Below are 6,700 nucleotides of genomic sequence, written 5' to 3'. Positions count from 1 at the left end.
GACAAAGGCAAGCATGGCTTTGGAGCCCCTTTCCTGAACAGGCTAGGAGGACCCCAGGACCCTCAGCTGTGGGTTTTCAATGAAAAGATGCCTGCTCACTGGGACTGCTGGACAGGTGTACCCAGGTCTGCGCCCCAGAGTAATGTGAGCACCCCTTACTCCCAGTATCTGTGAATGTGGCCACACACAAGAGACAGATCTTTGAGGATGTTGTCCCCTTAAAGATGGAGAGACACTATCACCCTGATGATCCAGGTGGCTCCAAGTCCAGTGACAGAGGTCCAGAGACACACAGAAGGAAGCGGCAAAGGTGGTAGGGGTGTGTACAGCCAAGGGACAGCTGGAACTGCTAGAAGAGGTGGGAAGGGTCCTCCCTCAGCCCCTCTAAAGGATGTCACTGACTTTAGACTCTAGAGCTCTAGAGCTGTGGGAATCAGGTCCCTTCCAGGCTCTGCTCATCTGCTGTGGCCACCCCAAGATACTACTCATCCCTGAGGCGATCAGGGGACCTTAAAGTATTTTAAGGACAGTTTGATCTGGGGGCCGGTGCTCTTTGTGCCCACAACTGTTAGGGTCACTAAACTGGTGTGGAGACCGCCTTGGCAGTGCCCCTCCCTTTGGCTTTGGCCATTCCAAGGAGCCTGGGCAGCCATTCTGGTTTATTATATTACAAGTGAGTCATGAAGTCCAGCCTCCATTTCAGAGAGCAGAATTAAGAGACAGCTCGTGAAACTTGTGTGAGTTCTCTCCTACTAGGTATATTCCAGATACCAAACTCAGGTCATCAGGCTTGTCAGAAAGCATCTAAACTTGCTGAGTCATCTTGTTGGCCCTAAAATAATACTTTTTTGATTTTTTTTTTTCTTTTTTTTTTTTTTTTGGAGCTGGGGACCTAACCCAGGGCCTTTTTGTAGGCAAGTGCTCTACCATTGAGCTAAATCTCCAGCCCCTAAAATAATACTTTTTAGACACATGGAAGCTTCTGTTTTAGGTGCCATGAGTTATTTAAATAAATAATACTTGAAGCCAATGCATTAGTTATGTTTTTGTTGCTGTGTGTTGGTTTGAATAAAAATGTTTTGTATATTTGAATGCGTAGTCATCAGGGAAGGATTTTCTGAGTAGATACGGCCTTTTGGGAAGAAATGTGTCACTGGGTGTGGGCCTTGAGGTTTCAAAAGCTCAAGCCAGGCCCAATCTCACTCTCTTCCTGCTGCCTGTGGATCTGGATATAGAATTCTCAGCTATCTCTCCAGCACCATGCCTACCTGCATGCCACCTTTCCCCCACCACGATCAAACTGGACTAAACCTTTAAAAGTATAAGGAGATTTCAATTAAATGTTTTCTTTTATAGGAGTTTCCATGGTCATGGTGTCTCGTGACAGCACTATATCACTAAGACACTGTGATTAAAAACACTATGACCAAAACCAACTTATGGACTAAGAGAGTTTATTATAGCTTATGGTTTCAGAAGGCTGAGAGTCCATCATATTGGGGAAACGTAGTGATAGGAGCAGAAAGCTGAGAGCTCACATCCTCAACAGCAAACGTGAAGCAGAAAGAATGAACTGGAAGCAGCATAGCACAAAGCATAATTTCAAAGCTCACCTCATATGTTCTTTAGCAATACTCTACCACCTAAATCTCCACGAACAGCACCACCAGTTGGGAACCAACTCAATACTAGACGGTGAGAAACATGTTTTTCCTCAAATCATCACAGCCAGTTTGTGGGCTCTTTCAATCGTACAGTCCCAAGTGTTCTTGTTAAACTTAAATCATAGCTGAGTATGGTGGCACAGGCTGGTAATCTTAATACTTGGGGGGAAGAGGAAGGGGCAATAGCTGCAAGCTCATGGTCATCATGGGCTATAAAGTGAATTACAGGCAAGTCAGGGCTTTAAAGCAAGATTGTTGAAAGCAGCAATGACAACCAACCAACCATATAATAAATGAAAGATATTAAGTCAGCTTGTGTTGGTTTTCTTCTTTAGGAGAATTGTTTCCATGGCCTTGTGTGTTTGAATGCTTGGTCTCCAGTTGGTGGAACTTTTTGGTAAGGATTATGAGGTGTGGCCTTGTTGGAGAAGGTGTGTCACTGGTCGTGGGCTTTGTGGTTTCAAAAGCTCGCACTATTCCTTTGCTCTCTGCTTTCTACTTGGATCAGTGTGTGAGCTCTCAGCTGCTGCTCCAGCCACCTGTTGCCATTCGTTACTCCCAGCCCTCTGGAACTACAAGCCCAATTCACCTCTTTCATTTGTAAGTTGCCTTGGCCATGGTATTTTCTCACAGCAATACAAACCTAAGACTGAAATTGGTGCCAGGGATATATACATTAAAGAGTTTGTGGAATCTTCCTCTATCGTTAAGGAAAGCAACTGAAGGCAGAAGAGTCTCTACATGGAGTCCCTGAGAGGTCATTTCATGAAGCTGTGAAAGCGAAACCTAGATTGTATTAAAGACCCCCAAGAAGTTGGAGATTCTAGATCCATGAGACATCTGCCAAAGAGAGTTACAGACAGGGAGTAGAAGCAGCCCTTGAGAGAGAAGTATGCTGCAGGCAGCAAAGCTGGAAGAGTGGAACTTCCTAAGCCATCTATCAGACAGGGAACTACAAGATTTAGACTTTGCCGTGTTAGTTTTGATTTTGCTTTGGTCAAATGTTTCTTCAGTATGCTCCAATTCCTCCTTTTGGGAAGTTTATATTCTTTAACATTTCATGATGCAAATATATAATTTGCGTTTTGATTTAACAGGGGTTTGCAGTTAAAAGATTGCTTCAAGTCTTAGATTTTGAGCTTTAGACCTTGAAACAGTGTTGAGATTGAAAGACCTTAAGAAATTTTGAAGCTGGACTAAATGTGTTTTGTATTATATAATATGGCAACGAGTTTATCAGGTCCAGGGCATGGAATGTGGTGGTTTGAATGAGAATGGTCCCAATAGGCTCATGTGTTTGAATATTTGGTTCCCAGTTAGTGGAACTGTTTGGGAAAGATGAGGAGGTGTGGCAGTTTCAGCTGATTGTTTTCAGCCACTTGTTTCTGTGTCTTCACTCTGCCATCATAGACCCTGAAACCATATGCCCAATTCAACTCTTTCTTTTATGAGCCAGGCATGATATTTTGTCACAGTAAGAGAAACCTAAGATATAGCCTTTGCCTTCAGCTATGGTGGAACAGCCCCTTTCACATCCACCTTCTGTAGGTAACAAATATGACAAATATTAGAAGTAAAACTCCCATACAGTACAAGAGACAAAGCAACAGAGACAGAATCATAGGTGTGTTGATATTTTTTATGGAGGGACAAGTAATTGAGTCTCTTGCTTTTGTGTACCCAGAGGATACCAGACTCTATAGCTAAAACTAAGAGGCTGACTTCAGGGTGACATGGAAGAAAAGTGATTACAGAAAAGAAAGAATTAGGCAGAGAGCACAGAATTTGGCATATAAAGTTTGTTTGAGTATCTAGTTAACTCCATAGGTCCAAGTATTTGGCCCCAGTATTCCAAGAGTTAACCATGGGATGGTGTTTTGATTCCAATGCTCCCAGAGTTCACTGTAGGATCAGGTCTTTGACTCCCATGTTTTCCGAGGTCATTGTGGGATCTAGCCTTTGACCCAAGTGCTTCCAGAGTTCACAGAGCGACCAGGAGTTTTGCTTCTGTGGCTCAGTCCCAATCTCCTAATGTAATCAAATAACCACAGAAATAGCTGAAATGCTTGAGAAAGAATCCAGCTCTTTAAAAACGAATTTAAAACCAAATAGAAAATTCAAACAGGAAAATGCATGTATGAACCAAGGTATCCAGGCATCTCCCAGTGAGGCTGTCTTGAAAGTGAATTAAGTAGTTAGCAATTTGAGAAGAATTTTTAAAGGAAAATTTCAACAAGGAAACTGAAACATTTAAAATGGTCCAAACTGAAAATGAAATAGAACTACACTGGGAAATGTGGAAACACAAGATCATGGGGAAGAACAAATTTCTGGATGAAAGAAATAGTGAAGACACAATACAAACAGACTCATGTAAGGATAAAAGTTAAGGAATAGTAATTCCAAGAAGTCTGGGATTCATTCAAGAGGACAAATTCATGCTGTAGAAGATGCTCAGAGATAAATTCTAAAAGTAATAGACAGATCATCTAGGGAATTGCAGCAGAAAACTCCCCAAGTCTAGAGAGTGAAGTAGAAATACAAACACAAGAGACATTCATAACCCTCAAAAACAGATCAAAGAAGAAACTCTATGACATGTCATAGTCAAAATGTCAAAAATACAAACAAAAATGAAACAAGGTATTAGAAAAATGAAATTTAAAAGCTTATCCACAGCAAAGGAAACTTCAGCAGCTATATTTCAGACAGGAGTCTAATATACAGAATTAAAAAAGAATGACAAAAGTTAAATATACAAACAAATCTCCTGGCAATTAAGAAATCAGCTAGGGAAATGAATAAACAGTTCTCAAAAACAGTGGCCATTAAGTGTTTTTTTTTTTGTTTGTTTGTTTTTATTAACTTGAGTATTTCTTATATACATTTCGAGTGTTATTCCCTTTCCTGTTTCTGGGCAAACATCCCCCTCCCCTCCCTTCCTTGGGTGTTCCCCCTCCCGCCATTAAGTATTTTTAAGTGTTCAACATCCCTAGTCATTAGTGATATAGAAATTAAAACTACTTTGAAATTTCACCTCACCAAGTCAGAATGGCTGCCATAAAGAAATCAACGCTCATGTGGATGAGGTAGTAGGGAGGAAAATCTTATTCACTGCTGGTGGATGTGCAAACTAGTGTAGCTATTATGGAACTCAGTATGATAGTTTTCCCAAAACATTAAAAAATATAATTACCATATGACACAACTATGCCTCTCCCGAACATATACTATAGAGATACTTGCACATCAATATTTATTGGTGCTCTATCCATCATAGCAAGGAAAAGAAAAGTCAGATGTCCATCAACAGATGAATGGATATGCAACAGAATTTTTTTTTTACCACTGTAAAGAAAATTACAGTGAAACAGGAAATTTCAGGAAAACAGTTGGATCTGGAAAGTATAGTATTAAGTTATGCAATGCAAACACAGAAAGTTAAAAACTATTTTCTCTCATATTCAGCACCTAACCTGTATCATACACATATAACATATAAATATAGTTTAAATGTAGATAAAACCTAAAAACAGCAACAACTAGAAAATACACCATAAGAGGGTAAAAATAGGTTACAAGAAGGATGAGGTATGGGACATAAAGGAAGAAAAGAGACAATCCAAGGGTGGATTTGAGTGGCTGGAGGAAGAATATACTAAAACACACTTGTGTCAAAAAAATTCCATAATGATATATAATATTTTGTATGCTAGTATACAAAGCAAGAAAATATTTAGAAACACCATTAAGGACATAAATCATGCTTATAGTAACTTTCAAAAGAGATTTTCAGCAGGGAAAAAAAATCCAGTTATGAGTTAGGTATAATGGCATATATCTGTAAACTCAGTACTTCAAAGGTCAAGATACAGAGGATAGCTGCAATTTCGTAGCTAGGCTGGGCTACACAGTGAGTTACAGGATGTCTTAGGGGTGTAAACTGAGAACCAAAGATAAAATAATTAATTATGAGTTTACAGTTGACAAAAATTGACTAAAATGTAATTTTCACCTGATAATTCTAGCAGTTTGTAGATCACAGAAAAAAAGGAATAAAAAATGCTGAACATAGATGAAGAGAAATTATCCTTCCTGGGAAGCTAAAAGGACAAGAGATGAAAGGAAGGAAAGAAGGAAGGAAGGGAGGAAGGAAGGGGAGGAAGGAAGGAAGGAAGAAAAGAGAAAGAAAGAAATGAAAATAACAGACCTGTGAAGTGCTGTGGGGAGATATAAAGTCTAATCAATGTGTATAAGGAATCCCAGGGAAGAGAAAAAAACACAGAGAGGATAAAATTCTTGAAGGAAAGTAGGCCAGGTCCAATGGTCCAATTTACACCTGTAAATCCAGCTACTCTGGAGTTGATGCAGAGTTCTGTATGGGTAAAGAACAAAACCAAAACCACCACCACCACCACCACCACCACCACCACTGCCACCGCCGCCACCACCACCACCAAAACCTAAATCTTTTGGTCACTAAGAAAGTCAATTAAAAGATTCCGCGCTTACCTAGGAAGCGCAAGGCCCTGTTCGGGTCCCCAGCTCGGAAAAAAAAAAAAAGATTCAATGGGGGTTGGGGATTTGCTCAGTGGTAGAGCGCTTGCCTAGGAAGCGCAAGGCCCTGGGTTGGTCCCCAGCTCCTAAAAAAAAAAAAAAAAAAAAAAAAAGATTCCAATGGGGCGATAATAAGAGATGTAATACAAAAAGCAAACAATAATAATCCAATAATTTAATAAAATGGAAATGGTTTTATTTTTTATTTTTGCTTTTGTGGGACTCTTGAGAATTGAACATAGGACCTTGTGCATGGAGGTAAGCACTGTACTCATGAGGTCATTTTCTTTTTTCTTTTCCCTTTTTATTTCGTCTAAGTCTTTCTAAATTGTGCAATCTGGCTTTGATTAATTTAACCGACTCTACAGCACACCTGGCAATGAATAAACTTTTTAAAATTTCCTTTTGTTTTTTCCAGACAGTGTCGTGTAGCCGAAGCTGGTCTTGAAGTCTTTATGTAGCTGGGGATGACTCCAAAC

Source organism: Rattus rattus, chromosome X (genome assembly GCF_011064425.1).
Source record: "Rattus rattus isolate New Zealand chromosome X, Rrattus_CSIRO_v1, whole genome shotgun sequence".
Lineage (NCBI taxonomy): Eukaryota > Metazoa > Chordata > Mammalia > Rodentia > Muridae > Rattus > Rattus rattus.
The sequence above is the reverse complement of the archived record's forward strand: the minus strand, read 5'-3'. Positions refer to the sequence as shown.